Source organism: Lepisma saccharinum, chromosome 16, assembly GCF_977018435.1.
Source record: "Lepisma saccharinum chromosome 16, izLepSacc3.1, whole genome shotgun sequence".
In the NCBI taxonomy this organism is placed as follows: Eukaryota; Metazoa; Arthropoda; class Insecta; order Zygentoma; family Lepismatidae; genus Lepisma; species Lepisma saccharinum.
The window spans coordinates 43,602,154-43,613,009 of record NC_139244.1 but is presented as its reverse complement, the minus strand read 5'-3'; positions in this window follow the sequence as shown (position 1 = coordinate 43,613,009).

The following is a 10,856-nucleotide window of genomic DNA, read 5'->3' as shown; positions in this document are numbered from 1 at the left end:
GGCAGTTGTTTTTGAATATAAAAAGAGCGGAAAGTGATATCGAGGGCGTCAAAAACGCTAGAGATGTTGGATGTACAATGCCGATAATTCGAGAAATGTGTAAAGTAAACTAAAAACTGCCAAAATAATAATAATAATTTGTGGTTCTGTGGCACAAAATCGAAATGTTTCTAAATACTGTACTTTCTATCCCAGAACACAAAACATATGCATGTGCAAGGTAAATTACAACAGAGGAAATATGATTGTATAAATTTACGAAAATACATGTTACTGGCTATTTACACGACACGACAATATAAATATATAAGAATTAAGAAATGAAAAATTCAAATACTTACCACAATACAGTAATAATAATAATAAAATATCTTTATTGAGCGGGCGAGCGTACCATACCATATGAGCGTACGCTGTTCTCTCGCGAATGCATTTCGTAAGGCATTGAAGTCCCGTAGAAGAAGGTTCCATGCTTTCTCCTTATCCTTTTGTCTTGCGCCGTCAGTTCTTTTTTAAGATTATTATTTCTTTACACCCTACTACATCCTTGTACTCGTCGACAAGGTTGACCAGTACATTTCTCAAATTCAGATAAGTTTGCAGCCCGAATTACTTTCTTCTCCTACACGTTGATACTTTAACACATCACACTACTCTGTGGGGTTCTTGATTGTCATTTGTTTTAGCCAACCAATCAGGTATAGCCTTACAAATTAATCTCGGATCATTTGAACGGAATCTCGTGAACGTCGTTTTTCGTTGGTGCAATGCAAATCTTTAAACCAAGTTCATTTAGAGTGGATTAAAATTGATCTCGTTCATCTGAACTTCGAAATAATCGGCGTTGGTGCACGCGGCCATTTGTCATTCTACCATGACCCTGGCGTCCCCTATCGAAAATTCTGTGCACGCTATTGTTTTCTCATCATATTGGGAGCCGATCTGTGTGGCGAAGTGTTTAGCACAACGCACTACGATGTCTTAGGTTCGAAATCACGGCCAGGGCATGAGTGTTCTTGGAATGAGTCCATCACTTTCATTTCATTATGTCATCACTCATCCTTATTTTCGCAATTAGTCAAAAGTAGCAGAAAAGCAAAGTAAAATAAACCAAGTCAATGAATCGAAGTCAAACATCATATTGGTTAGTATCCAGCTGACAGCCATCATATTTTCATTTTAAAAAATCCCCGCGTGGGAAACTTATGAAAAGTAGAAAAAAAAAACACGTGTCACAGTAGTATCATTTAACATCTGGATAGTCCTTTGGTTCCTTTGGTGGAGAAGTGGAGATAGCGAGCGGGCAGAGCAAAGCAGTGGGCGTTGCTGAAAACGGCTAGTAGCTGGAGCCACGTTTTTCCCTCCGTGCAATCCCATTCCTTCTTTACACTTTCATTTATCGAGCCCTCTGGCGTCACTACTTCGCTCCGAGGATTTGTTTTCGTTCGCTTGTTGCACAGATTCCTGGAGTAGAGTACATAGTTTGGTACCAGTGGCGGCTATTAGGGGGCGGCGGGGGGCAGTTGCCCCCTCACTTTGCGCCGCTTTTGCCCCCGCATTATGCTAAATAATATCTACAAAGGGAAATATACTGTCTTTGCCCCCCCCCCCCCCCCCCGGTTTTCGAACCCAATCGGCACCACTGTTTGGTACCATTGTTAAATTTGCAGTATTAAAATGATGGAGTTGAAAAGTGTCACAAAGGTTTCCCTAAATAACAGCAACAATGATTTATTTAGCATACAGCATTTCACTATGAAACATTTTATGAAAATTAATATGGAATAGTCCTGACTTCGTATATTCCTGAAGCCGCGGTAGCTCAGTCGTTGTCAACCTTCGTGGTGGAGTGGTTAGCACAGCGCGCTGCAATGCCAGTGGTCCGGGTTCGAATCCAGACTCTGATATGCTACCATGCGAAAGACCAGGGTTCGATTCCCAGCGGGGGAGAACCGGGATATTTTCCACCTGTTCAAGCGGCTCCGGCACCCAGGGTCGAATAAAGGGGTACCTGGGGGAAAGTCTGGGGGATAAAGGCAGCCAGGAGCGTGGTGCTGATCACATCACCCCCGGGGCTTCAGCCGTGAACAAGAAAGTTTGGGGTCCTAACTCCACGCCCCCTATACGCCTTCATGGTGTGGTGCAAAGCACAGGGGAGCACATTACTTTTTTCTCTTTTACTTTGAAATAAAATGAATCACTCATTAATCAAGGAGTATTCATTGTAGATTTTTTTTAACCATAGCCCAACACAAATCTAGCAATGCATAAAATATTTTGCAAAATTATCTGCGTTTGAGGTGGAGTCTGAAATCAATCTTTGGCGTAAGTAAAAAAATAATCTATCGGACTATTTCAGTGGCGTGCCCAGAATTTTCGAAAGGTTATGACCACCATTAACCCCCTTTGGGAACGTCACTGACTATTTCTACAATATTCATCAGTTTAGGTAAGTCACAGTATGTAATTAAATTTATTCGATTAAGGTGAGGTGTGACAATTTCGTACCAGGCATGCATTTATTTCAATATCGTTGGAATTGGCACTGCTACTAAAGAAAGTCCACGCATAACTTGAGAGTATGAATTTATCCCCATGTTGCAAGTGCAAGCGGTTTTTAAAGTTGATTATTAAGCTAGATACTGTGTTTGAAAAATATGATGAATAAGTATTTACAGAATACTATGTATTCCTTATGGAGAGACAACTTCAAATTCAAGTTACGGCTAAACAAATGGAAGTTTCGACTCTTTCTAGCACACATATCATCTTCAATGGATCCTCCACCCGATCATATATTTTGCCGATCCCTGTGGCGGAGTGGTTATCACATCGCGCTACGACGCCAGGGCCCCGGGTTCGAATCCTGGCCTGGTCATGGATGTCTGTGAGTGTCCATTCATCAATTTCATCATATCATCACTCATCCCCATCTTCGCAAATTAACCAAAAGTGGCACAAAAAGCGAAGTAAAATAAAGCAAATTAAATACAAAAAAAATTACAAACGATCATATGTTTTTCTCCGCCATCGAAAGTTTTATATCCCCAAGAAAACGGAAAAATAATCCTCCCATAAGCGTAATGCATTTCACCTTGCCTCCTACAGCCATCCTGGCAGTGTTGCAAACCTGATGCGCATAAAAGAGTTAATTTCAGCTTAAATGGTGTTAAAACTGACTTTCAAGGAGCTAGATTTACGAAGCCTGGATAAAGTGCCTTGTAGGGTAATTTTACATATCAAAGGGGTAGGGTGCTGCTATTAATGTTAACTGAACTAGGAATATTATGACCACCAAAAGGAATTACACCATTCAACCCAATTTTTAAAGTAATGACAATTTATATTAAGCTTTCCGGTGGCATCACCCATCTCAATAATTCACCGATGGTCGTTTGAAATCGAAAATAAAAGAATTCCCAGATATCAATATTATGTGATCTCCACGGCGCTATAAAAAAGTAGCTGGGAAGGTAAAAGGTGGTGGGGCGACGCAGCCAATATAACAATATCACGTCACGTGCAAAATATATACGCATGTCAAAAGTTGGTCTATGTCAGCCAGGGCTAGTGATGGCATCATAGTGGGGCAGGGGGCAGGTGCCACAATTCACAGCCAAACTGGGGCACGAAAGAACGATATCTGGCCCCAAAAGAGCTAAGTTGGCAACAGTGCTCCCCAGCTGCCTCGGAGAGAAGGACCTAGAGGAAATTGTCCCTCTCGCCCTTAATTGCACATTGCTAAAGTCCGTGTCGCAATAGCCCGTTGAGGGTCAGACTTTACCGAACGACTCTTCATTAGGTGACGCGTGGTCAGCGCATTGAGTCCCATCGCCGCTGTTGTCTCGGAGTCAGCTCTTCTTCTTTCCAATTGTCATAACGATGCTGGGTCAACAGCGAATCTTGGAGTTTCTACTGGGGATTTGAACCAGTGATCGCTGGCAACTAAATCGAGAGTCAGGTCCGTACCCAAGGGGGGCCAAGTAGGCCATGCCCACCCCACTCAAGCCATGAAATATTTTAATACGAACAAACCTACAAAAATAACACGAACGATTTTTAAGATTTTGCAAGAGTTTTTATTTCTGTCTTTAATAAATGAATGTGTTGTTTCTGGAGAGAGGCGAAGTCTGCAGTCTTCTAAATTTATTAATTTTAGTTTTATAACCATTTATGAAAGGTACCAAACGTCCCAATTTGGTCGGGACAGTTCACCATTCTTACTCCCTGTTCTGACTTTCTTCGAACTGCAGTCTTGATGAGGAATTTTTTTTTTTTTTTTTTTTTTTTTTTTTCACATTCAGATATGTTCTTTATTATAAGGATCATTCCGTAGCCTTGGTGGTCACATTCAGGATACGAATTCACATGGCGGAAGGAGGATCTCCACCTTTCTTTCCCCCAAAGATCTTGTTCTATTAAAATGTTCCCCACATCGAAATTTTCCAAGGGTAAGAGTTTGTGTTATAACAACAAAGATAAGCAATTAATTTCAACTTCAAACATTCTATACTAAGAATAATATCATAAACACATACAAAGAAGGAATAACAAAGAATGATGTCAGCCTGTGTGTGAATGTTGCATACATATCTTGTTCTCTCTCTCTCTCTCTCTCTCTCTCTCTTCTTTGTTTAGGTCTGGTAACAGCATGGGGTAAAAACATACTTCTACATTCATAGATAAGATTTTAAAATTATATCAAATTGGACTAGTAAGAAATGGAGCCGTAGCTGCGAAGGTGGTTGTCATTGTCACCCTAGGGCCCTGGAACATGGAAATTAGACCGACCTGTTATTTCTCCTCCATTTCTGACCTACTTTCGTCGGAAATAAAACATAACACATTTTAATTTAATAGGAAACTAATGTCTTCTTAAAGTATATCATTTTTTGTCCCTCCACCTAGTAGCCTAATCTTTAATTTGCAATCATGTTTGCAGATTTGAACAATAACGCACACTGCTTGAATGAAGATGATATGGGGTGTACAGTGGGATCCATAAGTATTACCAAGCAAATTGTCCATCACCACGTTTACTCCCTTTGTTTTATGCAAAGAGAGCTTCAAGAGCTGACACAAAACACCAAACTATCTTATTATAACCTCTGAACCAGTAGACGTAAGAATACAGTCGTTAAGAACACGTAGGATGGAGATAAAAACCAACGAAAATAGTCATGGACAATTTGCTGAGCAATACTTATGGATCCCACTGTACAACCGAACCGACTGCCCTTTTATTAGTCACATTTCTTGAATGCTAAGTTTTCTTTTCGTCGGATTCAACGGCAAAGATAATGGTAGGCAAATTGTCCACCGCTATTTTCATTCTTTTTTTTATTCTACGTCCTGTCTTGTTTTATAAAATGAAACTATGTTGGTTCGAAGCAGGCATTGTTCTCTGCTTATTGACGTCTTTATTTCAATTCATTGTCATCACATTGTGTAATTCAGACCAAATGAAAATGGTGGTGGACAATTCGCCTACTGTTTCTTTTGCCGTTGCGTCTACATGAAATTTATTTATTCAATGTCTAAGCCAAGCGTCAGGTCAACTTTGCAGCAGGTTTTCGCATATGTAGATCCAAACGTGCGCGCAGAATATAGTTCCACTGAGACGGGTTCTATTCCGACACAACTGCATACTTGCAAGAAAACAGTTATTTAATTTGTAAAATACAGACAAAATAATACATCCATGAACAGGTATGTACTTGATCGGTGTCAATCACTGTGCAGACGAACTTTGATCCGCAGATTCGCCAACTGGAGTTTGTATTGCGCTGAGGAATCGCTGAAGCCGAAGAGCGAGTCGAGCAAGACTAAATACGTTGCAGAGGGCGTGGAATCCGTGATATCAGTGTTGCACATCCCACTATTTTAACCCTATGTGATTAATAACCGTGCTATACAGAGGCGAGAATGGCTGAATCGAGGTCTCCTGTTCAGCAAGTGTTATTTTGGGCTTCATCCGAAGGGAAAAGCTCTTCAAATCAAGCAAGTTAAAATGCATAATCCTCCTTACGGAAACAAGATCAAAGTAAAACAGGGCGTGAGGTGACTTGCCGTCAATGTGCGGTGCAACTGTATCACGGGTGTTGAATGACTTGCGGTTTGACTTTAGGAAGAGGAAACGATTGTTTGTTGTTTGACGACAAAAGAATCTCCGCGATATTAAAATATATCGCCGTGAGAAGAAACATGTTTATTATTTGGACCAAACTTGCTTTAACTCGGTGAGGGGAGGGGCGGAGGCGTAGAATCATTTTTTTTATACCCCCCTTGAAAACTACCGCCAGCGCTGAAGAAACTCACGAGAAAGGAAGGGAAGGAGGAGGCTTATTGTTTCACCCACTGGCGGCAATGAAGTATTTGTTGAAGGCGCATATTTACTGTTAATGCAAAGAAAGGGAAGGGTGATTATCAGCAAGAAATGGACAGACCAAGATTTGAATCCTGGTTTAGTGAAGTGATTCATAAATTAAGCAGCAGACAATGCACCTGATTGTATATATTACCAATAACAAATCATGCTTTTTTAGCTGGTATAACTTGAAGTTGGGTGTCTTTCAGTAACGGATGTATTGCGAACGAAGTAACCATGTTTTTCATAAATGTATTTCTTTCTAAACCAAAAACAATAATTTGTCATTAAATTCAAGAGGGCCTATCGTTGTTTACTTTTATCTTTGTTCATTTTCCGAAATATACACACATGCTTTCATGCTTCGAAGATATTTCGCACTTATATTAAGTAATGACACATTTATTAAATAATTAATCTATGCGCAGAAAGTACTTCTAAAATATTATGTTTCAGGAGACAAAAAGAAACAAAAATACATTCCGCTTGACATGCTTGGGGGTTTTGATGTGTTGTGCGGTTGGCAATAGTGTGGATTTTCTCAGTGTCTGCGATGCAAGCAGCTCGGCGGTCAAGGCAAGACTGGCACGGAAGATTCTCAGCTCAGTTCTCCCGCGGATTGATACATAAAACCTGCTGCAAACTTAGCCTGACGCGCGGCTTAAGTATGCCAGCTGGGGAAAGGGGGGGGGGGTGCAAATTCGGTGCAGGGTGTGCGAAAATCTATTCTCGTCCTGGGCGCTGAAATCTCTAGCTTCAACTCTGATAAGGAAATGTTTCCTTTCGAGAGACCATTAATAGATTTACACCATTATAGAAACATAACACAATAAAAGTATGAAAATTTAATAATTATTATTAATAAGGAGCAATAATTAAATAAAATCTAACAGTTATTAAAAACATTTCACTTATATTTTAATTTCTTGACATTTTGAGCCAGTTGTTAACGGAATTAATTTGTTAGTTTAGTTTGCAAATTAATTTGTTTATATATGTTTATAAATATATATATATATATATATATATATATATATATATAAACTAATTGATTAATCAATGATATTAATTAATAATTTCATAATTGTCATATGACAATAATATATATATATATATATATATATATATATATATATATATATATATATATATATATATATATATATATATATATATATAGGGTATCTCATGTAACATTGCGACCTGAAATATTTCGTGAACAACAACAAATATTGAAAAATTGCTTTCGCAGATATACAGGGAGTCCATAAAGTCCTGCAAAAAACTAAAACTCTATTACTTGAAAACTATTAAGTTTATTAACAAAATATTTTGTGTGTACTTACAGCAAGGTTCAAAGTTTATTTCCTGCTTGTTAGGTTCATCTCCAAACCTCCAATTGTGCACCATTCACGTCCAAACACTGTTGCAGTCTTTTTGTGAAACCGAGAATTGCGTGCTGACGGTGCTCTCCTGGGATATTCAGAATCACTTCTCTTATTTTTTCTTTTGGGTCATCCAGATTAGCTGGTTTCTGTGAATACACCTCGGTCTTTACATGTCCCCACAACCAATAATCGCAAGGGTGCAAGTCTGGTGATCTTGCAGGCCAAGGTGTGGGCCTTCTTCGGCCAATCCATCTACCTTGAAATTGTTCGTTAAGAAACTGCCGAACTTCAAGGGCAAAATGCGACGGCGCCCCATCTTGTTGCATGTGGACGTCGTTGATGATGCCTAACCTATTAAGTTCTGGCACAAGGAATGTATGTAGCATGTTCAGATAGTTGTTTACCGTGTCTTCCTCGAAGAAAAATGGACCAATGATGTGGTCCATTGAAATCGCACACCACACATTCACTTTGGGATTACCCCGAGTTTGCACTTCAAACTCGTGTGGATTTTCACCCCCCCCCCCCCAAATTCGGCAATTGTGCCTGTTCACTTTTCCCGACACATGAAATGTGGCCTCATCTGAGAACAGAATCCGAGACAGAAGGGCACCATCACCTTGTAAACGTGTAAACATTAACCCACAAAACAACATTCTCATGTCACAGTCTTCGTCTTTCAGATCGTGTACAAATTTTAACTTGTAGGGCCGGGCCTTCAACTTCTTGCGTAGGATTCTGTGTAATGTTGACTTCGGTATTCCCAGTTCCAGTGATTTTCGTTTCAGCGATTTCATTGGCCTCCGATGCACGCTGTCCTGCACTGACTGAATCACATCGTAACTCGATCCTGGCCTTCCGCTGCGTGGCAAATCTGACACACTTCCCGTTGCCTTGAACTTTTCATACCATCTCTTGATACTTGAATTTGCTGGGGGTGGTTTCCCATATGTTTTCTGGAACTTTCTCTGCACTGAAACACAAGATTTTAACTCTGCAAACCACAGAACACACTGTGCCTTTTCCTGGATGGACGCCATCTTAAGTCACATGATCACGTGATTTCCAGAGCAAGTGTCACTGAGCAGTGTGGCCAGAACAAAACTTTAAACTTCCACCCTTCTCACCAAAAAAATGTGCATTGTTAAACGCAACAGCTAAAAAGTTATAAAGTTTTAGTTTTTTGCAGGACTTTATGGACTCCCTGTATAGGTATGAGAGGGGCTCATGAAATTAGTGGACACAATGTGTTCAACTACGTAAGGAAGTGCGATTTTCAACACAAACTTAGTTTTTTTAAAAAAAATGGAAACCCCATTTTATTTTCAGTTCATTTGAAAGTACGGAAAAAATCATTAAGAATGGCGTTTGATGCATTGTAATACGTCAAGTAGTTCTCAAGTAAATGTAACATGAAGTTGACGCTTGAAACAAACATCCTCACATCTCTCTTAAAACATGAAACAAATTTGTTTTTCGTGTAATAGTATGAACAGCACACAATACAGGCTGATTCATAATTCCCTCCAAGGTTTCGAACACACAAAGTGTTGTGTCCTCACAAGTTGATTCGTGTGTCGTAACATGCATATTTCCCTTTTGACGCCATTCGTGAATCGTAACAAACATGTTACTCTTCTGCAAACTATGCGTTGTGCTTAGGAAAGTTGTTACGTTCCCAACAACTGCGGGTTTTACATAAGTAAACTCTGACAAATTATTTAAAAGGTTCTGATACATCTTTCTGAGATATCAAATAAGGGTTTATTAAAAAGTATAAATTTTAAACATTCCGCCATCAGTTACATACATAAATGTTAGTACATTAACATCTTTCTAATTTTTAATTGTCGTTCATTTATTTACGTCATAATATTTAGTACATTGGAACAATCAACTCTTCTAGTTTGGTCATGACAAATCTTTAAGTTTTCAACTTTGAAACTTTGCAGCTTATACATTTTTTTTCAAATTATTTTATCAAATTTATCAAATAAAGCAAGGACATAACAAAGTACACTGATCAACCAGACGTTTGTGATAGTGTATTTACGTCAGAAATGTTGCTGAGAAAATAGTATTTTCAGACTCTGAAAAGGCCGGGATGATACTTATCTATGGCGAATGTAGGAAAAATGCAGAACATGCGTGTAGGTTGTATGCGTGACGAAATTTGCGCTCGGCTCTGCCCACCGACATAGTGAGGGATGCACCTTCACGCTCAACTTCATGTTACATTTACTTGAGAACTGCTTGACGTATTACAATGTAACAAACGCCATTCTTAATGATTTTTTCCGTACTTTCAAATGAGCTGAAAATAAAATGGGGTTTCCATTTTTTTTATAAAAAACTAAGTTTGTGTTGAAAATCGTACTTCCTTACGTAGTTGAACACATTGTGTCCACTAATTTCATGAGCCCATCTCATACCTATATATGTGCGAAAGCAGTTTTTCAATATTTGTTGTTGTTCACGAAATATTTCAGGTCGCAGTGTTACATGAGACACCCTGTATATATATATAGTACATATAATCATCACCACTGAAACGGGCTTCCCCCCCCCCCTAAAAAAATCCTGGGTACGGGTCTGGCGAGAGTGCTAACAGTTTGGCCACGCGGGAGTTCTTGCATCTGGTTATAAGCGTAAAATTCTCTTTAGACTTTGTGCGCGCGAGAGCAAAATCTTTAGGTATAGAAACTTTGCAAGGAACAGTTATATATAGACCCTGGTTTAGCTTAGCAGAGAGGAAACTCAAAAGGTACTATCGCCCGCCACTGTTTCTGGAATGTGAGCTTGGTGACAAAATGAAACTCTAATAATAATTTAGTGAAAAATCACGACTCAACGTAAATCTATGTGTGCATCAAGAGAAATGTTAGTTTTTATTTACACACACATCCACAACTTCCTTTAGGATCTCCCAGATGTCGTAGTGATAACGTTGTCACCAGTGGCGTGGCGTGGGATTTTTAAAAGTGTTACCTGTTATCAGTAGGACATTTAAGGGAGACTTGGGCGCCTCCGCACCTCATTCCCCCCCCCCCCCCAATGTCTTCCAAGTAGTTCATATAATATTAATCTGGTACGTCTGCAAT